This window comes from Ursus americanus, chromosome 10, assembly GCF_024610735.1.
Source record: "Ursus americanus isolate L20-20 chromosome 10, mUrsAme1.1.p, whole genome shotgun sequence".
NCBI classification, from domain to species: Eukaryota; Metazoa; Chordata; class Mammalia; order Carnivora; family Ursidae; genus Ursus; species Ursus americanus.
The window spans coordinates 18,381,320-18,404,756 of NC_142136.1; the positions used below are offsets into that span (position 1 = coordinate 18,381,320).

Here is a 23,437-nt window from a genome sequence, read left to right on the forward strand (position 1 = left end):
ATGCAGCTTTTAAAGATTTAACAAACAGGTTCCTGAAAGTGTTGACTGAAAAGTAAAATAGAAATTCCTTTTCGCACCTCCAGAGTCTGCCTCTACCAGTAAGAAAAATAATAAATAATGAACTTTAAAGGGTAAATTAGTTTGACGGCCAGACCTAATTGTGTTATTAGACATATGAACTTAAAAATCCTAGATGTTTAATATTAGCTGGTATTGACTGGCATGAACATAGAGAGAGAGGCTATTTTCACAGCATTTTTTTTCCTGAAATAATAATGGTAAGTTTCACTTCTCTCAAAATAAGGGTTTTTAGAGAGTGACTATGGAGATAGAATCAGAGTTGAAATTTGTTCTTTTTAAGTTAATCAAAGACTTCAGAAATAACATTAATTCAACATGCAGGTTACAAATAATTTACAGAAAATGTGGATTAATATTTTTAATTCCTTTGATATCCTTCTAATAAGCATCTGTGGCAGATAGTTGGTTTGATTTGCTCATTGTCCTTTCCAACCTTCTTCAAGGATACAGAGAACAAAAAGCTAAAACTACCTTTGCCAGTCTATCTTCCAGTTAGGATGCTTGATGTGATCTAGAGTCTACTAAACTGGTTGTTGTCTGTGAGACTTTGATTGAGAACTGCATCATTTGGGCAGGGAGGCCAGATGGGAGCCTCCAGGATGGGTTGGTGCAGAGCCTGGAAAAGATGGAACGTCCCTGACTCTGCAACTGATTGTCTTTTGCAAATGCAACAGGGGTAGAGACTAAAAGTTGTGCCAAGAAACTTAATCTGGAATAGAGTTTTCTCAACCTTAACACTACTGACCTTTTAAATTTTGGGGGGCAATTATCCTTTAAAATAGAAACAACAGTTTCAATTTTGTGATTTTTGAAATATTGTGGGGTTTTTGCTTATTTTTTTAAAAACAAAGAGCTTTTTCAATATATTTTCTATGGGAATATGAATTAAATACAAATGTGAAAGCAACACAATTACAAAAGATCACAAAAGGACACCAGTCTTTAAATCACTGAGGATTGAAAGAGGAGTAACACTGTCTCTGCAGGTCTCCCCAATGAACAGGATAGTAAAGAGCAACCAATGTATTCATAGGAAACAAAATCAAAACTATAAGTGAGCACAACATACACATGCCTATTTTAAGCGCAACTCTATTTGAGATGCAAATAAGGCTAGGCCTTATTGTTTTGTTATGGACTGAACTGTGTATGCCCTCAAAATTCATATGTTGAAGCCTGAACCCCAAATGTGACGACAGTTGGGAGATAGGGCCTTTAAGGAGATAATTAAGGTTAAAGGAGGTCATAAGGATGGGGCCCTAATCTGATAGAACTGGTGTCCTTATACATAGAGGAAGAGACACCAAAGATCTCTCTCTTTTTCTGTGTTTGTGCACAGAGAAAAAGCCATGGGAGGATGCAGCCAAGAAGGTGGTCGTCTCCAAGCCAGGAAGAGAGGTCTCACTGGAAACCAACTATACCTCGATCTTAGACTTGTAGCCTTCAGAATTGTGAGGAAATACGTAGCTGTTGTTTAAAGATTTTATTTATTCATTTGTTGCAGGGGGGCAGGCAGAGGGAGAAGCAGGCTCCCTGCTGAGCAAGAAGCGCGATGGAGGACTTGGTCCCAGGACTCTGGGATCATGACCTGAGCCGAAGGCAGACACTTAACCAGCTGAGCCACCCAGGCATCCCTGTAGCTGTTGTTTAAATCACCCAGCCTCTGGTATTTTGTTATGGTAGACTGAGCAGACTAATAATGTCTCTCGTGCAAAAAGACCTTAGCAATAATCAAATACCATTGTTCCTGCAAATGTATTTGAACCATTGTTCTTGCAAAGGTATTTGAAAACAGATCGTGAATATTTTAAAGGAAAGGCACTAGAATTTCTATATCAAAGTAGAAAAACATATTGACGAGAAGCTTTAGTTCGGAAGAGTAAAAGAAATAGACAAGAAAATAACAGCATGACAAAGACATCGTCCTTGCCCTAAGGATGGGAATTCAGCAGAGGAGACGGAGATATAGAGAAATAATTGCAATGCAGTAAGATACTGAATTTGCATTCTGTTGTTGCCATAACAAGTTACCACAAACTTAACTTAGAACAAAATTTATCATCTCACAATTTGGTCAGCCAGAAGTCTAATGTGGAACATCAAGGTGTTGGGAAGCTGTGTTCCTTACCGGAGGCTCTGGGGAAGAATTTGCTTCCAAGTTAAGTCAGCTTTTGGGGAATATTCAGTTGTAGGTTGCCGGAGGGCTGAGATTCTTTTTCCTTGCTGGCTGGCAATGTGGGTTATTCTTAGCTCCTAGAGACCATCTGTATCCCCTGGTTCATAGACCTTTTCATCATTTAAGGCAGCAAAGGCAGACCAGTCCTTCTCACACCTTGAATCTCTCTGACGGCTCTTTCTGTTTCATCTCTCCTGTCTTACTCTTCTACTATTCTCTTTGGCCTTTAAGATTTCATGTTGGGTCCACACTATCTTAAAATCAGCTAATTAGTAATCTTAATTCCATCTACAGAATCCCTGCGCAGCAGAACCTAGGTTAGTGTTTGAATAACCTGGTGAAATGGATCTTGGGTGGGTTGGTGGGGGCACCTTTAGAATTCTGCCTACCACAGATAGTGACTGTCCTGGTGTTATGCATAGGGTACATTCAGAGCTCTGCACCAGGATGTCTAATGGCTGCACTTGGGAGCACTGAAATTGTCATTGTAATGCCTGTCCCTTACACCAATATTTTCACCACCACTGCAGTGATTATCTTCAGTACCATTATGCCTGTCACAGGAGAGTATTTGGAGAAAGCTCATTTTAGCTTTACTCTTTCCTTTTGCATCCTCCTTGTCCTAGGGCTCAGGTAGAAGTCCTTGGGCATTTGGCCAGAGAGCAATCTAATATAAAAATACTGTGCATAATATTTCCCCTGTGATGACAATCTTTTATCCCTGGAACAATCTCCTACATATCTATGTTTTCTCCCCTAAGAATGAGTTTTTCGCCAGAAGTTTCCTTGGACTCTCATGTAAACAGACTCCTGACATTCCTACCTCCTAAGACCTATAGATTTGCCCAGATATGCCCAACTCTTAGGATAGACATAGATCCAATTTAAACTTAAGTCTTTGCTATGCCATACTGCAAAGAGGTACACTGGAAACTCCATTTTCCTCAGATTTGAGGTATAATTGGTTTGGACTCCCCAGTTCATGGTCTGTGGGAGTTGAAAGCCCTTCCCATGATTTTCACAAATTCCTCTCCCACTTACTTTCTCGTGGTTCTGTGTCTTCCCTCTCCTACATTTATGTATCAGTTGGACCTACTTTTAGCATTGTGTAGCAGAAACGCAACAGCAATGGCTCAGTCAAATAGGGGACTATTTTCAGTCTAGTTCTCTGTGTCATCATTGCCTTGGGCTTTTTTCTTCTTTCTGCTTCTGCACCCTCCCTCCCTACATGGCTTTGACTCTCTTGGTTGCAAGATGGCTGTGTCACCTTCACTCTCCTGATGACACTTCCAGTAGGAAAAAGGAGAAGGGGTTGTCAAAGTCTCCTACATGAGGAAACCCATATTCCCAGCAGTCCCCCAGTTACATATCAGTGATGCGACTTGTGTACTTGGACATATTTCACCCTGAAAAAAAAGAGAGAGAGAGAGAGAGAATCTCTTAATTAAGAAGAAGGGGATTAAGAGGATACTTACCATGATGGGCACTGAATAATGTATAGAACTGTTGAGTCAGTATATTGTACACCTGAAAGGAATATAACACTGTATGTTAATTATACTGGAATTAAAATAAATAAAAAATAGAAAAAAGAAGGGGATATGGTTTTTGGACAGGTATTAGTAATGGATGCCACGAGTGCCTTCTCACTTCTAATTTGAGCAAACAGTTTTGTCATTCATCAGTTTCCACCAAAGTTCACTCCATACCAAACATTTCAAATGTTTAATAATTTTACTGAAGAGCTGAGATTTCTTCAGGTATAACTAGCTCCGCCAGCTACCCTGTTATTCCTCATTTCTTATGACCTAGGCCAGCCAATTTAATGCAGCATTCCTAAGATGAATGCCTATGCCAGCCATTAATAGAGTAACTTCCCACTCTGCCACATACATGATACTCTGATATAAAAATAATATTGCTTCCCACAGTCACATCATTGCAGTCTCCAGGAAGCCAACATCATAGTCCATGTTGAGAAATACTGTTGTCCTGCTATGAGGAACCAGTGCTTTAAAACTATTCTCCTGGGCTTTCATAGATTTTTAAAATTCAGTTGGGTTGTAGCAGCTTGATAGTACAGATTCCGAAGCTATTTATTACATTAGAAGTTAGGAGACTCAATCCCTTTTTTCCCCCCATAACACGAAGAATGATTGCTCTAAGAAGTTAGAAAGTTGTATCTGTTTTGATCCCCATGTTCCTCTTATGTAAAATGGAGTTGGGCAGGGTGATCTTTAAGGTCCCCAAATGTTCCGAACTGTGAGGGGAAAATAGCTGTAATCAGCCATTGTTTTAAGAGAAAGGAGGAATATAAGAAAAGGAAGATGAGGGGGAGCCATGGAGAGGCAGGTGAGGAGAACGAGGGAAGGAAGGAAAGAGATGAGGAGAACATCTGACCTAGTCAGGCAGACAGTTATAACCTAATAGTAGGTAGGACCAAAGGGAAAATGTGGCTACCTCGTGCTCCACTTTTGGCTGTGGGTGGGCCTGTAGCTCTATCTTGTTTGTAAAGTAGCAGTATCCAGAGACTTGGATATAGTCATGTTCACTTCTGTGCCATGTCACATGATATTCCCTCTGCAAGAAGACACTAGTTCATGTCAAAGCTTTCCTCCCTCCCCACCCTGCCTGGCTTATCCCTTCCAAGCTTGGCACAAGGGATACTACCTCTCTGGGGTGAGTGGGGTTTCAACCCTTTGCCCACTTCCCAAATTGATTCATGTGTTGAGTTATGTGTTTTTCCTCTGTACTCTTATGCTATGTTTTTTTTCTATTAGATGTATCTTTATATACAGGTATGTATTTATTTTGCAAAGCATTAAGTTAACAAAATGTATTGAGTAGATACTATGAAAGAAAAGCACTGTGATAGTTAACAGGGTCAAAGATAAATAAAATAGTGTTGCTTTCAAAGACTGAGTAGTCCACCAGGGAAATTAACATAAAGGGAAATATAAATGCTATAAAATATGCACACAAATCTATGGGAGCAAGGAGGAGAGGTTTCTAATTAAAACTAAAGGAGTCAGAAATGGCTTTCTAGAGAAGATTCCTAAGTTGAGACCTGAAGGATAAGAATTATCTAGAAAAAGAGGAGGTACAATCAGGCATGCCAAGCAGAGGCCACAGCATAGGCAAGGGAAGAGAGAGACAGATGGCACAGCTTGGATTGTGAGAAGTCAGTGTGGCTGCAGGAGAGGGCTGTCCAAGCAATGCTGAGCAAAGGATGCTCACAATGGTCCTGTGTATCAAGTTCAAGTTTATTTCAAACCCACAGAAGCCATGGAGAGGTTTTAAGTCGAGGTTTGATATGAGCATTTACACATGGATGCCACAAAAATGCATTTTTCTTCTGATCTCTTGATTTAAAAAAAATGTTGAATGATAATCATATATTTCCTTCTCCATCTTGCCTATTAGACTATGAATTTATTTGAAGGCAAAGCTCCTGCACATAATAGGTAGGCATTTAATAAATGTCTGTTGAATGAATGAATGAATGAAAAATGAATCTTATGGGAAGAAAAGTAAGTGTGTTAAAAGTATCCAGAAATGCTGTTAACTGCAGGCAGAATGGAAAAGGCTGTGATACTTCAACGTCTCTAAAAGCTAAACTGATGTCCTCTAACCCTGAAACTGCAGTGGCTTAAGACATTTTTCAATGTCTTAAGTTTTGAAAGTAAAAATACCTTTACAATATGTTGAATAGAATTATTAACAAATTTAGAGAAGAGGCAGACATGAATTGTTAAAAGGTATTTTCTTCCTAAAGCTAATATAATATGCATATATATAATGTATGTAATATATTAATATTAATCAGTATTTAATCAGTAAACTGTAATGTTAATAACATGATTTTCAATTGAGGAAAAAAAGCATCCTTGGCTAGTTGGGGAGTATTTTTTGAGGTAAATATTTATGCCTACCTTTTATGTAACAGTTTAGATTTCTAGATTTTAAACCAGCTATACTACCCATTCCGTGCCTTTTCTAGGATGGTGTCTAGGAGCAAGTAGTAACTAGCTTCCATATTTATAATTTCATTCATATTTCAGGAAGGATAAATGCATGCAGAAATGGTAAGTGGAAAATTGCTATCATCTCTCTTAATTAACTGTGTCAATGGGAAGCCTAGTTATTCAAGAACATGAATCTCTAACTAAGATTGAACCACATATTTGGTGTCATAGAATCTTAAACTACAGGCCTAATTCTTATGGAATAAACAGTTTCAAGGTAACTGGTTTTGCAAACTCACACCTATAAAATATAACAAATTTTATATATGGTTTTAATCTTTATTGCAAGGACCTTCAAATGCTTTATGGACAGATTAATCCTCATAACCTCTATTTGGGAGATGGCAAGTATTGTCTTCATCTTATAGAGTGAAAAATTGAGTCATCTAAAGGTCTTGGCTTATATCCAGTTAGCAAACTGGAACGTGAAAGGGAAGAAAAAAGCACCTTAAATCTGCTGCTTCTTGGTTTAGAGCCCCAGTCACTGAAATTTGGCAGCCATCTAGATGGTAAATTATAAAATTTATTCCCTCCTGAAATTCATTCTTGGCAGATGTTTTTCTATTGGTAGATTTCACAATGTATGCTGCCTAATTTTAAATTAAGTGAATGTATCATTTAATAAGCTTATACTTAAAAAACCCATTCTTCATGCTTCGAGCTAATATTTTTGTTTTTAAAAAATTAGCTACTTTTATTAAAATGTCTAAGAAATATATCATACATTTATATAAGACTATAAATGTGATTTACGTATGATGTAAAGATGTATGTATGATATAAAGAAGTAGTAAAACCAACACCCACGTACCCACAACCCAATTTATGAAATGCATTACCAATAACTTTGAAGCCCACTGTTCTCATCCCAGGGGTAACCACTGAATGCTATGTTTATCATTTCTTTGATTTTCTTCATAGTCTTACCACATGTGACCATATCCCCTAAACAAAAATAACATATTACTAAGTTTTGTCTGTTTTTGAACTCTATATGAATGGAATTATACTGTATATCCTTTGTAACTTACTTCTTATGTCATTTCAACTCCAGGATTAATTCCATTATGTATGTACCACAATTTATTTTTCCATTTGTGCCAACTGACATTTCTGTTATTTGTATTTTTTTCCCCATTACAAACAATGTTGCTATGGAAATTCCTGGAAGTAATGGTTGTCTTAGCTTGGGTTCCCCTAAGAGTAGAACTTGATTTACTTGTGTACAGATAGTTTATTTGGGAAGTGATCTTAAGAAACACAAGGAAAGAGGCATGTGAAACAGAAAAAGAACCCAACAGAGGATGTTGTCTAATGGACTGAATGTCATTGTCACCCCCAAATCCATGTTAATCCAATCCTAATCTCCAGTGTGGCTATATTTGGAGATGGGGTCTGTAAGGAGGTAATTAAGGTTAAATGAACTCATAAAAATGGAGTCCTGATTAGGATTAGTATCCATATTACGAAGAGACACCACAGCATAAGGAATGTAGTCAATGATATTGTAATAGTGATATATGGTGACAGATGGTTGTAGCTACACTTGTGGTGAACATAGCATAAAGTATAAACTTACCTAATCACTAAGGTGTACACCTGAAACTAACATAACATTGTGTGTCAACTATACTAACAAGAACAACAAAAAAAAAAAAAAAAAGAAAGAAAGAAAGAAAAAAAGTCACCAGAGAGCTTGCTTTCCTTTTCTTTTCCTGCCACTGTGTGAGAATTCAGCAAGAAGGCAGCCGTCTACATGTCAGGAAAAGAGCTCTCACTGGGAACTGTGTCTGCTGGCACATTGATCTCAGACTTCTAGCCTCCAGAACTATGTGAAAATAAATTTCTGTTGTTTAAGCTACCCTGTCTGTGGTATTTTGTTGTAGCAGTTCAAGCAGACTAAGACATTGTACACTGCAGTGGGCGAAGGGTGGTTTTTGTCATTGATTTTTATATTTTTAGCTCTTACATTTGGATCTTCAATCCATTTTGAGTTAATGTTTGTACATGTTGTAAGGTAGGGGTCCAACGTCATTCTTTTGCATGTGGATATCCAGCACCATTTGTTGAAAACACTATTCTTTCCCTATTGAATTACCTTGGCACCTTTGTTGGAAATCAATTGGCCGTAAGTGTGAGGATTTATTTATGGACTCTCAATTCTATTAAATCTATCTATATGTCTATCCTTTTGCCAGTACCACATTGTCTTGATTACTGTATCTTTGTAGTAAGTTTAGAAATTGGTTAGTCTGCATCATTTAGCTTTGTTCTTTTTTTTAAGATTGTTTTGGCTATTATGGGTCTTTTGCACTTCCATGGATTTTAGGATTAGCTTCGCAAACTTCTGCAAGAAAGCTAGTTGGGATTTTGATAGGGATTGTCTTAAATCTTTAGATCAATTTAGGGGAGTGTTGCAATGTTAGCAATGATAAGTTTTCCAATCCTTGAATAAGGTACATTCATCCCTTTGTTCAAGTCTTCTCTTCTTTCTTCCCATAATGTTACCTGTTTTCACTGCATAAGTTTCACACTTCTTTTCTTAAATTTATTTCTAAGTATTTCATTGTTTTGATAATATTATAAATGGATTTTTTCTTAATTTCATTTTAGCATTGTTCATTGCTAGTTTGTAGAAATAAAATAGATTATTTGTATATTGATCCTATACTGAAAACCTTGCTGAACTTGTTTGTTATTAATAATTTATAGTGGTTATCATAGAATTTTCCATATACATGATCATGTCACCTATGAATAGTTTTATTTTTTCCTTTCCTATCTGGATGCTTCCTTTTCTTGCCTATTGTTCTGACTAGGAACTTCTGTACCATACTGAATAGAAGTGGCAAATGCAGACATACTTGTCCTAATTTTATTTTATTATTCTATTGTACTCTGTTCTATTCTTTTATTTTAGCCAACATATAGTACATCATTAGTTTTTGATGTAGTGTCCGAAGATTAATTAGTTGTGTATAACACTCAGTGCTCATCACAACATGTGCACTCCTAATACCCATCACCCGGCTACCCCATCCCCCTTTCCCCTCCCTTCTGCACCCTTCAGTTTGTTTCCCGGAGTCCAGAGTCTCTCATGTTTTGTCTCCCTCTCTGATTTCCCCTTCAGTTTTCCCTCCCTTCCCTGTGGTTCTCTGTGCTATTCCTTATGTTCCACATGTGAGTGAAACCATATGATAATTGTCTTTCTCTGCTTGACTTATTTCACTTAGCATAATCCCCTCCAGTTCCATCCATGTCAGTGCAAATGGTGGGTATTCATTCTTTCTGATGGCTGAGTAATATTCCATTGTATATATGAACCACATCTTCTTTATCCATTCATCTGTTGAAGGGCATCTCAGCTCCTTCCATAGTTTAGCTGTTGTGGACATTGCTCCTATGAACATTGGGGTGCATGTGCCCCTTTTTTCATTACATCTGTATCTTTGGGGTAAATACCCAGTAGTACAATTGCTGGGTCACAGGGTCTTGAGGAACCTTCATACTGTTTTCCAGAGTGGCTGTACCAGCTTGCATTCCCACCAACAGTGTAAGAGGGTTCCTGTTTCTCCACATCCTTGCCAACATTTGTTGTTTCCTGCTTTGTTAATTTTTGCCACTCTAAATGGTGTAAGGTGGTATCTCATTGTGGTTTTGATTTGTATTTCCCTGATGGCTAGGGATATTGAACATTTTTTCATGTGTCTGTTAGCCATTTGAATGTCTTCTTTGGAGAAGTGTCTGTTCATATCTTTTGCCCATTTCTTGACTGGATTATTTGTTTTTTGGGTGTTGACTTTGGGAAGTTCTTTATAGATCTCGGATACCAGCCCTTTATCTGTAATGTCATTTGCAAATATCTTCTCCCATTCCGTGGTTTGCCTCTTGGTTTTGTTGACTGTTTCCTTTGGGGTGCAGAAGCTTTTTGTCTTGATGAAGTCCCAAAAGTTCATTTTTGCTTTTGTTTCCCTTGCCTTTGGAGATGTGACTTGAAAGAAGTTGTTGTGGCTGATGTTGAAGAGGTTACTGCCTGTGTTCTCCTCTAGGATTTTGATGGATTCCTGTCTCACATTGAGGTCTTTCATCCATTTTGAGTTTATCTTTGTGTATTGTCTAAGAGAATGGTCCAATTTCATTCTTCTGCATGTGGCTGTCCAATTTTCCCAGCACCATTTGTTGAAGAGAGTGTCTTTTTTCCATTGGATATTTTTTCCTGATTTGTCGAAGATTAGTTGACCATAGAGTTGAGGGTCCATTTCTGGGGTCCCTATTCTGCTCCATTGATCTATGTGTCTGTTTTTGTGCCAATGATGCTGTCTTGATGATCACAGCTTTGTAATATAGCTTGAATCAAGCATCCTGATGCCCCCAGCTTTGGTTTTCTTTTTCAACATTCCCCTGGAAATCCATATGCTGTCTACAAGAGACTGATTTTGAACCTAAAAACACCTAGATTGAAAGTGAGGAGATGGAGAACAATCTACCATGCTAATGAACCTCGAAAGAAAGCTGGGGTAGCAATCCTCATTTCAGACAAATTAGATTTTAAATCAAAGACCGTAAGAGATTTAGAGGGATACTATATTATACTTAAAGGGTCTATCCAACAAGAAGATCTAACAATTGTAAATATCTATGCTCCCAACATGGGAGCAGCCAATTATATAAACCAATAACCAAAATAAAGAAACATATTGATAATAATACATAAATAGCAAGAGACCTCAACACTGCACTCACGGCAATGGACAGATCATCTAAGCAGAAGAGCCACAAAAAGAGCTTTGAATGACACATTGGACCAGATGGACTTCGTATATATATACAGAACATTCCATCCTAAAACAACAGAATACTCATTCTTCTCAAGTGCACATGGAACTTTCTCCAGAATAGACCACATACTGGGTCATAAATCAGGTCTCAACATATATCAAAAGATTGAGATTATTCCCTGCATATTTTCAGACCTCAATGCTTTGAAACTGGAACTCAATCACAAGAGGAAATTTGGAAGTAATTCAAACACTTGGAAGTTAAAGAGCATCCTGCTAAAGAATGATTGGGTCAACCAGGAAATTAAAGAAGAACTTAAACAATTCATGGAAACTAATGAGAATGAAAACACATTGGTCGAAAACCTATGGGATACTGCAAAGGTAGTCCTAAGGGGGAAATACGTAGCCATCCAAGCCTCTCTCAAAAAATTAGAGGAATCCCAAATGCACAAGCCAACCTTATTCCTAAAGAAGCTGGAGAAAGAACAGCAAATACAGCCTAAACCAAGCATGAGAAGAGGAATAACAAGGATTAAAGCAGAAATCAATGAAATAGAAACCAGAAAAACAGTAGAACAGATCAACAAAACTAGAAGCTGGTTCTTTGAAAGAATAAGATCAATAAACCTCTGGCCAGACTTATTCAAAAGAAAAGGGAAAGGACCCAAATCAATAAAATCATGAATGAGAAGGAAGAGTTCACAACTAACATTAAGGAAATAGAAACAATTATTAGAAATTATTACCAGCAACTATATGCCAACAAATTAAGCAGTCTGGAAGAAATGGATGCCTTCCTGGAAACTTATAAACTACTAAGACTGAAACAGGAAGAAATAGACAATCTGAATAGACCAATAACCAGTAACAAAATTGAAGCAGTAATCAAAAACCTCCCAAAAAACAAGAGTCCAGGCCCAGATGACTTCCCAAGGGGAATTCTACCAAACATTTAAAGAAGAAATCATACCTATTCTACTGAAGCTGTTTCAAAAAATATAAATAGAAGGAAAACTTCCAAACTCGTTCTATCAAGTCAGCATTACCCTGATTCCAAAACCAGGCAAAGACCCCATCAAAAAGGATAATTACAGACCAATATCCCTGATGAACATGGATGCCAAAATATTCAACACGATCCTAGCCAATATGATCCAACAGTACATTGAAAGGATTATCCATCATAAACAGGTGGGATTTATTCCTGGGATGCAAGGGTGGTTCAACATTTGCAAATCAATCAATGTGATAGAGTACATTAGTAAAAGAAAAGACAAGAACCATATGATCCTCTCAATTGATGCAGAAAAAGCATTTGACAAAATATTTGTCCTCATTTTAGTGAGAAAGCTTTCAGTCTTTCACCATAAAGTATGATGTTAACTGTGGGTTTCTTGTAGGAAGCATATATCAGATTAAGGATATTCTCTTCCAATCCTGGTTGGTTAGTGTTTTTATCATGAAAGGATGTTAAATTTTGTCAAATGCTTTCGCTGTATCTATGGGGATGATTGTATGGCACTTGTCCTTAATCCTAGAAATACATGTATTACATTGATTTATTTTCATATGCTGAAAAACCTTGCATTCCTGTGTTATATCCCACCTGGGATATATATAACCTGGGATATATCTTCATGTGGATTAGAGTTAGTCTTATGTCCTTTTGTTTTAGGACTCTAATTTTTCTTGTAGGGATAGTCTGCTAGCAACAAATAATTTTAGGTTTTGCTTATCTGGAAATGCCTTAATTCCTCCTTTGGCTTTTGAAGATTTGTTTTGTTAGATATAAAATTCTCATTTGACGGTCTCTTCATTCAACACAATACCTTTGTGGCTTCATGATCTATGAGGAGAAAGCAGCTGTTAATCTTTTTTTTCTTTTTTTTAAAGATCATTTATTTATTATTTATTTGAAAAAGAGAGAGAGAGAGAGCATGAGCAGGGGAGGGAGGGGGGGCCAGAGGGAGAGGGAAAGCAGACTCACCAATGAGCAGGGAGCGCAATGTGGTGCTCAATCCCAGGACCCTGAGATTATGACCTGAGCCAAAGGCAGTTAACCAACCAACTGAGTCATCCAGACACCCCTGCTGTTATTTATTTATTTATTTATTTATTTATTTATTTATTTATTTATTTATTTATTTATTTATTATTTTTAGGAGAGGGGAGAGGCAGAGAAAAAATCCCAAGCAGGCTCCATGCCCAGCGTGGAGCCCACTGGGGGGCTCAGTCCCACAACCCGGAGATCATGACCTCAGCCGAAATCAAGCCACCCAGGTGCCCCTCAGCTGTTAATCTTAATAAGCCAACCTTGTACATGATGTGTTGCTACTCTGTTGCTACTTTTAGGATCCTCTCTTTTTCTTTTGACAGTTTGATCCTAGTGTGTCTAGGTGTGGATCTGAGTTTATCCTACTTTGAGTTTATTGAGATTCTTGTATTTGTAAATTAGTGTTTTTCAAATTTGGAATATTTTCAGCCATCATTTTTCAAATATTCTTTCTGCCCATTTATGTCTCTTTTCTCCTTCTGGGGCTTCCATTATGCATATGCTGATATGCTTGATGGTGTCCATCATTCATCTGAGGCTGTGTTCATTTTTAAAATTCTTTTTACTTTCTGTTCCTCAGACTGGATAATCTCAATGGGGCTCCATTCAGGTTTGCTGATTCTCTTTTCTGCCTGTTCTACTGTTGAGTAACTCCAGTACATTTTTCATTCCAGATATTTTAATGTACTTGTTTACAATCTTATTTTCCCATCAGAATGTGAGCTGTTAAGAAGAGGAATGTGGTCATATCATTTCTTTAGTTCTGGCACTTGGTGTCTAGAATATAATAGGTACTCTGTGGATACATTAGAATTAATTAATGTGAAGGTTCATATCCAAATACTGTGTACCATGCAAACATAGCTAGCCACATTGGGTTCTGCAGGGGATTTCTACACCATTTAAAGAAACTGGTATTTTTCATTATATGGAATTAGTTCTAGAATAAATAGATCATAAAATTCTTGATTTATTCTATAACAAATCTTATTATATAAAACAGCATAATATAGTGGTGGGAGTGCCAGCTTCTAAATGAGCCAGACTGAGTTCAAATTCTTGCTCTGCCACTACTACTTGTGTAGCTTTGGGCAAGTAGCCACTGGTAGGCTTAAATTTCATCTCCTGTAAAATAAAAAAGGCTTACTATAAGCATGAAATGACATACAAATGGAAGGAAAACAACTGACATAGTCCTAGACACATAAGAATCACTCAATAAATTATGTAATTGATAAAATGATTAGGATTCCACTACCAAGAAAAACTTATATCAACCTCCTCCATGTATACAGGCATAAAATTCTTATATAAAAATGCTATTTCATATAATTTAATAAGTGAAAAATATTTCCTCATGACCAAATAAATTCTTCTCAGTACTCAGGAATGCTTCAACATATGGGATTCTAATAATAGAAAAAATTTCTTTGCTTCTGATCTTCCCTCTATATTTGGTATGATATTGATAACATGGCCAGATTACTTCCATTAAAATATTGCTACCCATTGCTTAATTAATCTATAAAGTTTTTTTTTCCAATTGGAGTTGCATTATCTATAGAATAAAATATTTGACTTGAATTTGAGCCCCACATCTATATTATTGTCCTTAATATTTATGTTTTTCTTCTGATATTTCCCCTGGTCACTTTGAACCAGAAACAAAGTGGATCCACCCTTTCTCCCCCAAACATTTTATGCTTTTCTGCCTCTTTAGTTTTGTTCATTTCATACCATCCACCACAACTGTAACTCAAACTCCTTTGGATCATTATTCTAAATCTGTATACAGTCATATAACAGTTATACTTTTCTGGTGAATTTTCCTGACTTTTGTTGTTGTCAGCTTAATTCTATTATAATTACCTAAAAGAACTTTGACATCCTTTTGTTCAACTAGCCTGCAGTCTTCTATAGGAGAAGGGTCTAGTTACTTTTGCAGACTTGATGTGCAATACTTATGGTTACAGAGGAAATATTTGTTGATTTTAAAACCATCTTTATAAATTATACTTTGTAGAAGTTCAGTCTTAGCTAGTAATCTTTTTCTAATTATGGAGAAACCACTGCATGTCACTTTTTAGGAAACTTGATGTGCTCTGATCAAATGCATCTGTTTAAAGTTCTGTTCTAATATAAGCCTAACATTTTAAGCTACAGTAGTCCCCTCCACCCCCGTGCCACCATCTGTAGTCTCACTCTCCGCAGTTTCTTTTACCCACAATCAACCATGATCTGGAAGCATATGATCCTCCTTCTGACACAGTATCAGAGGTCAGTAGTAGCCTAATGCTACATCACAGTGCCTATCACTCACTTCACTTCATCTCATCACGTAGGCATTTTATCATCTCATCTCATCACAAGAAGAAGCGTGAGTACAGTGCAATAAGATATTTTGAGAGGGAAAGAGATCACATTCACATAACTTTTCTTATAGTATATTATTATAATTGTTCCATTTTATTATTGTTGTGGTTAATCTCTTATTGTGCTTAATTTAGAAATTAAGCTTAACATTGTTTTTATAGGAAAAATAGTATATATAGGGTTTAGTACTATCCATGGTTTCACGTATCCACTCAGTGTCTTGAAATGTATCCCCCACCAATAAGAGGGGGCTACTGTATATGCTTCTTCACTAGGTGAGTTTATCAATGAGCAGATGTGTCTGTTCCACTGTGTTGCCCCAGAAACAAATGAATGGGGCTAGGTTATTGATTTGGTGATTTTAGGGTGGAGGAAGGAAGAAGTTTAGAGTGATATAGTGTATATAATGAAAGTATAGAAGAGCAGTTGTAGGAGAGAAAACTCGATTGGGGGGGGGTCCATGGTTGCTGGGGTTTATGATCTATGGTCTCTCTTCCTTCCTCATGCGGGAAGGCTGAAAGGAGGGGAGTGCTGATGAGATGCTGTTCTTTGATATCCACCCATCATTCTCCAAGAGTTTTGTTTGTATTATGTGAGACTGGGGGGAAAAAAGGAAATGAGAAACATTGGTTCTTTTTAGAAAGGAAAAAACCCCAAATGTTTTGTAGCCACATAACACTAGAGTTCTGTATGTAACCTGACAAGAGAGAGAAAAAACTGTTCTGTTCTTAGCAAAGGCTTGAACAAGGATTCAGTAAAGCATCAATAATAATTGAGGATAAGTACAATGGATGGCTAGTGTTACCTTTAGTTTCTTTTAACATTTACTTCTTTAAAATAGACTTCACTCAGTAATGGCTGTATTTCTCTGATATTATAAAGAATTATTTAACATAGACATATATCACTTTGATCCTCTCTCAGTTAACTTATGTTACAGAAATGTGGCTATTAGATCATGAAGATTTTAGAAGCTACCACTTATCTTGTGGCAGTATATTTTAAACAAAGGCAAAAGAACTAAAAAGGAATAAACAGCTTCTTGAATACTGAAGTTGGGAGTCTATATCTATTAAGCCATAATGCCAACATTCCATAACTGTGTCAGAATCCTTATATTTCAACCTTTATTACTCAGTGTGTCAGTGAAGAATGCATCCTTTGTCAGAGATGGATTTACCCAGAAACTAATGGAATCTAGTTTCATAGCTCCTCATTTGCATAGATCCTTTCAAAGCCCTGGGAGGGGTCCTAGCATTGTGTCACATGGTCATATATTTTCATAAAATTTGCAAAAGTAAGTTATTTTAATTGCACTCAGTTAAATTGCTATCATTTTGTACTCGTGTGTACAGTCTGCCATGCTTTCCCTTGGTGATGGCAGTAGACTCACCATGAGCATTTTTGGGATCCAGGTGAAGTGAAGCTGAGTGTTGTATACATTTAGTTTGAGTGTAGTGGAACATACTTTTCTATGGCTCATAGTCACTTCTATATGTAGTTCAGTTGTTGCTAGTTAGACCCCGGTAGGAATCGTTTCCAGGGATATTCCTATTTACTGCCCACTGGTGACTTACCTGGTGTCATGAAATGAAGATTTAGGGCCAAGCATTGTAAAATTATGAGTTCTTCCCATGGGACTTGTTCTTGGACCTATGTGGGAAGGGGAGACAAATAAAGGTTGAAGTGTGTGGAGCTTGAAGCTGGCAAATTCTTCAGTTTTTCAGATTTGTAAATTATAAGCAAGGAATGGTTCTCATCGACACCTAGTCAAAGCAGAAATTCTCCTCTATGAGGAATACTTGAAAATGTAGCATATAAAATTATTAATGTATCACATATATTTTTCCTCTTTGTTGGAAAATTTATCAGAATATGTTTGTAGGACACAAATCTGTAAATATTTAAAAAAAAAGGTACATGTCCATATGAAGTCACGTGTTTTTGTGTATCTTAACTTCAATAATAAAAAACAAATTTTAACTGACCATGCTTGAAAATAAAATGAATTGTCTTTCTATTCTTTCCTACAAAATGATATCAGAAGATTGTCATATGAAGAGGCAAGATGTAGGCAATAGAAGAGTGTTAGAAAGTTGACAAAAATGCTGCTTCTTGTATTTTTGGTTTGTGGTATTTGTCAGTTTTTTAAAATTTGTAATTTGTTGTGATTTTTTAAATCATTCTGTAAAAATGTTCTCAAATGACTAATTTTATTATTCTTTCCCTTAAAAGTTCCCCCCAAATTATATAAGCTTGAGGTTCCATAAAATCTAGTTTTGCCCCTCTGTACTATACAATGATAGTTAAAACTTCTAATCAATGTAGTTTAAAAAATCAGATGTGTCACTCGACTGTTTTTTTTAAATATAGAGAAACAGCATAAAACTTCGTCATATGTTGTTAAAGTCACTCATTCCTTTTTTCTAAGAGCAATAATCCTAGTTCCTTTAATTTTTCTTTATGTATTATATTTTGTATACCCTCTTGGTCCAATAGAACTTTCTGTGATGATAGAACTGTTCTATATCTATGCTGTGTACTGTGATAGCCACTCTCCCGACATGGCTATTGAGCACCTGAAATGTGACTGGTGAGACTGAGGAATTGAAATATTAATTTTATTTCATTTTGATTAATTTGCATTCATACTGACATAGCCAACATGGCTAGTAGCACCTATATTGAACAACAGTTTACAGCTTTAATCATCTTTGGAATAAACTCCTCGTGTCTTATCTACACCTTTATCTAGTCATTGAATACAGATTTCTATGTCTTTGTGCAGTAAACTCCTAAATCATGACTAACATATTATACATTATTCTGAAGGTTGTGTCCAATTTTTGAATATCTCAAATTAAATATCCTTATATTCTTATGATGCTGTGGGTATTTTTATAGGCAGGTTTTCATTTATTATGGTCATTGCTGGCAGATGCTGGAAAGCTTAAAAAGAGATTTGTAGAAATTTCCTTTTCAAACACGCTTTTCAATATGGTAAAACAATCAAAGAATGCTTTATTAGGGGCAAAAGATGCATAGAATCTAATCAATAATGCATTTTGCTTGCCTAAAAGTTGTGCTTACCAGAATGAACTTGACACAAGTGTGACGCATTCCACAAATGGAGAGTTTCTGCTCTACCAGAATTAATTTAACAGCGATGGCCAGTTATTTCACATGCTCTGCAAGTTTCGAGTGATACCCAAGGCAGATGCAGCCATGGCCTGTCCCCTGGAAAATGATTGTTTACACCCAAGAGCAATTCCTGGAATGTAACAGGAAGCAGCACGTGACCACACAGCAGAGCTGGGTATTTCTCCAGGCTTCCTGTTGGAGGAATAAGTGCTTTTCGTTCTCCTCTAGGCACAAAAGAAAATCATTCTGAAAACCATACAGAAGAAAATACTTCTTTAATACAAATATGACTTTTTTCACAAACATGATTCTTTATAGAACAATCTCCAAAAAACTAGGACAACAGGAGGTGGAAACCTAAACAAAACTTCAGAACGATCAAGAGCAGTCCAGATGTTGGGGTCCAGTATACTGTAAAATTACACTGAAATTCAATATTAGTTGAATTTTTAGGCCCACAAACATGTATAGAAATCTCTAAATTTAATTCAACACATTTTTCACTGTTATTTTCTGTTTTTTATGATATCCTTGTTGTTTTCATCTATTGTTTTCATGCCACTGGATTGAAAGACTAGGATGAGTTTTTCTATCAAACACAGTACTATGTGTGTATGTAATGCTAGATATAGGGATAAAACTGAAATAGTTAGGCCCCGTCAAGATGTTTTCTATTTAGTTCATTGTGTCCTTAAGGCAAGTGGGTGATATGTTTTTTTTTGGGTTTCTTTTAAAATGAACCTTAGGGCACACAAATTTAGTTTACTTAAAAACAGAAAAGTCATAAAAACAGAAAGTAATAAAAGCTTTTTCAGAGGCCCAATTTTATTTAACCTTATCTTTTTATTTTGAGATTCTCAGAGTGTGAGCATCCACTAATTTTTATGGCAGGATTAAGAGTTTATGTAGAAATATAATCACTCTCATCAAACTTATGTATCTAGATATAAAAAAAGCCTGGAAAAACCCACTGTCCATGTGGGAAGGGGGGACTGACTACAAAAAGCCAACAGGAAACTTTGGGTAGTCACGCATATGTTAATTGTCTTGCTTGTGGTGATGGTTTCGCATAGATACATATGTCAAAACTTGTCATATTGTACACTTCAAATAAATGCAGTCTATTTTATGCAATTTTACTTCAATAGAGCTGTTTAAAACTTAAGAAACATTTTCTTTAAATTGTGCTTTAAAATTTTTGACTACTCAAAAATAAAGCCTTTTATCAAATAATTTTCCCAGTCTCACAAGGGAGACTAGGTGAGGTCTTAGTAAATGCTGAATAAAATATAAGAGCCAACTCAAGGAAACAAGTGATCAACTTCCAAATGAATGATTATAGAAGCCAGGCAAAAAACAGATTAGATTGGTCACACCTCTCTGTCTGGGAATGGCATCAACTTCAATCTTCATTGATCTCCTAATACTTGGGCATCCTCTTGGATCCTGGACTTATTCTCTCCCTTGTTCTTTCATTCAATTAGTTATAATTTATTTTGAGAGATATATTATAAATGTGTCTTATTTCTGTTATGTTTTCTCTGACTCATCATCCACTGCTTTGGTCAGATCCTCATTATTTCCTGTCTACAAGTAATTCTAAGAGTCTCTCTGTGTCCAGTCTTCTTCCCTTTCAATCCATCCTCCATGCAACAAAAGAGAGCAGTTACCTGTAGCAGCCAGAGACAGAAGTACCTTCCCAAACAGGAGAGAGGGTGCTAACTGTAGGAGGCCACATGACAAATCTGTGGCTTTTGGTAAAGTAACAGAGCATTGCTGATCCATGGCCTGGAGGGAAACAGGGAAATAGATACTGACCTTTATTCCTCTTCCTCTTTAGGCTCCTGCCATGACCTTTTATTGGTCAAACCGAAAAGGAAAGCCAGGGAGCCCAGTAGTTGTAGTTCATAAAGTTTGGCTTTTTAGGGCACAGAGGAGAATGGAAAAGTAAATGGGCGCATCTGGAGAGGCAAATAGAAAATATATTAATACATGCTTCTAAAACACAAGATTGATCATATTATGCCCTTAAGAATATAGCTTTGTGTGTGTTTTGGGACATGGGAAGACCTTTGCCCCATCTTCAAAATTGGAAAGTAATACTTTGTTAACATCACTAACATTTATTTGTAGGAAAAATTATTTGTTGCACTGTCCTAAGTACTGTTTTACTATATACACATAAAATCTAATCTTCTCAAAAAGTTCTGAGAAAGAGATATTATTTTCATTAATTTATTAATAAGGAAGCTTATCTATCTTTCCAATGGTATCACATTATACATTCATAGTCTTGGTAATTCACTAATACTTGTAGGGAAGAAGATAGGAAGCAAAATAACTCTAAATTTTGATGATCCCACCTGTTATTCCACTCTCAATACTTCTGAGCATCTAGAGTTAACTTATTTTATACAATGTGATCTTTAAACACACACTGACTAATTTATCTGGTACTTAACAAAAGAAACAAGGCACAAAGAAAACGGGCGATTATGATTTATTAAGAGATGATGTATTGTTTTCCATTGTGGCTCAATTCTCAAAGAGATTTCAAAGGTAATTTTTTGTACCTTATTTTCATCTCATTCAGTGACTTTAAAACCTAACCCTTTGATAAGATGACTCTACTCCTGAGAATTAGAGCCTAGATTAAAATATAGTCTGGTTATAAAAGTCTGTTTGATTATAAACTTCTTTCTTAAAAAAGATTTATTTATTTGAGAGAGGAAATGCACGTGTGCAGACATGAATGGGAGGGGCAGAGGGAGAGGGAGAGAGAGAATCTTAAGCGGGCTGCAAACTCAGCTCAGAGCCTGACACAGGGCTTCATCTCATGACCCTGAGATCATGACCTGAGCTGAAATCAAGAGTCAGATGCTTAACTGACCAGGTTACCAGGTGGCCCTGATTATAAACTTCTTGCTTTTTAGCATTATTATATATAGCTTCACTAAATAAAAGGATAAAAACTATCAATAATTTTTTTTTCATTCTTGCTATAGAATTAGGAGCTTGAGATTATTTCCTCTTTTCTCAATTTGCTGTTACTTAATATTTTTGAGTGCATATGAGTTGAAAGGCAATGGAAATTTTATATATCCTGCCATTGTCTTTATTAGCATGGTTTTATGAAAGGGTATGCTTATAAAGTAGCATTCACATTTTAGTGTGTAGGAAATGTCAGATTTTCTATTGGCTATAAAAAGTTTATTTCCATAACTTATAAAATATACGTCAGAATTTTTTAAATGTTTTCAAGACAGTGGTGATTCCTTTCTCTTTTTTAGTGTTCTTTGTCTAAACATTGTGCAGAAATTTAGTACTCGTAATCTAACATTGTTGGAGACCCAAATACATCCATTTTTTGTTTTTATTTTTTTAAATTTATTTATTAATTATTTGAGGCAAGGGGGTAGAGGGACAGGGACAAAGAATCTCAAGCAGACTCTCCACTGAGTGCTGAGCTTGATGCAGGGCTCGATATCAGGACCCTGAGATGTCAAGATGTCCAACCGACTGAGCCACCCAGGCACCCCCAAAATACATCAATTTGTAAAGCAGAAATTACTTTTTTTCCCAAAGAATCTTTTAATGAATAATGCATTCTAGTTGGGATAATCATGTACTTCTCTTTGAGTCCATATCCCTGTTTTAAAAATTTCCTAATTCAAAAGGCTCATAAATTTATATCATTGTTACTTATTTACAAACTTTATTTTCATATTAAATTGGAAGTTCATGTATTTTTCTTATTTGTACGTTGAGGTTAGCTAGGATGTACCTGCAAATAATAAACATTCAGCAAATATATGCTGAACGAATGAATTTTCTAAATGACAACTATGAAAATTTATTCTGAATTGCCATTAATTTCATTTGTAATTGACTTAGTAAAAAAGCTATACTGTTTATATCAAGAGGTGATATAAACTTTTTTTAAAAAGATTTTATTTATTTATTTATTTATTTATTTATTTATTTATTTATTTACTTATTTAAAGAGAGAGTGTGCAAGTGGGGGAGGGATGGTAGGAGAGGAAGAGGATCTCCAGCAGATTCCCTGCCGAATAGAGCCCAAGGCAGGGCTCGTTCCCACAACCCTGAGATCATGACCTGAGCTGAAATCAAGAGTCCAGTACTTACTCAACTGAGTCACGCAGGCGCCCCTATACACTTCTGTTTTATGGAGTTATAATCATTATGTCTTATACCTTGAAATAAAAGAATGTGTTTTAAGCAGAAAACAAGAACAATAAAACAATCAACAACAGGAAGCACAAATTGGGCCAAATGAGGAGTAGTACTGATCTGTTTGGTACGCACAGTATATTTTTTAAAGGTTTTTGAGTTAATATTTTAAAATCAGGTTATTGGACATTAGGATTGCTGGATTTTCTTAAATTTGAAGATAAGCCAACACCGCCTCCACTCCCCAAGGCAATGGTTGTCTGAGTGTTCCTTAGATCTGGCCTTTGGTGGGTCTAGCTCTAGCTGAGTCCCCATCCTTGTGCAGTGCTAACAGCATCACTTACGATTCACCCAATTTATCATTTACTCCAGTTTCTCTGAGCCTGGGGGTGCATGAAGGGAGTACCCACACTGAGTGCTTTTAAGAGAATCACTTTCCACATTTTTAAGTTTGGGTACATGTTCATGAAATTAGTCTGCCCAAGAACGTGCCTGAGTTCACAGCAACCCCTTCATCCACCATACAAAAGAAAGGGCTGCTTTCTCCCATCCCAACCTAACTGTGGAGTACTGCTCTGAGGCATAAAATCCAGAGGGCTTCAGACAAAATGCAAGC

General features: G+C 36.4%; 1 long non-coding RNA gene across 1 annotated transcript; it reads right to left on the reverse strand.

The window, feature by feature from the left end:
* Positions 1-1,222: 1,222 nt before the first annotated feature.
* Positions 1,223-19,800, reverse strand: LOC123801131 (uncharacterized). Its single transcript, XR_006782119.2, has 3 exons — positions 18,580-19,800; positions 17,067-17,142; positions 1,223-3,784 (listed from the first exon to the last, which is right to left on the reverse strand). It is a non-coding gene; the product is annotated as an uncharacterized LOC123801131 (long non-coding RNA).
* Positions 19,801-23,437: the final 3,637 nt, after the last annotated feature.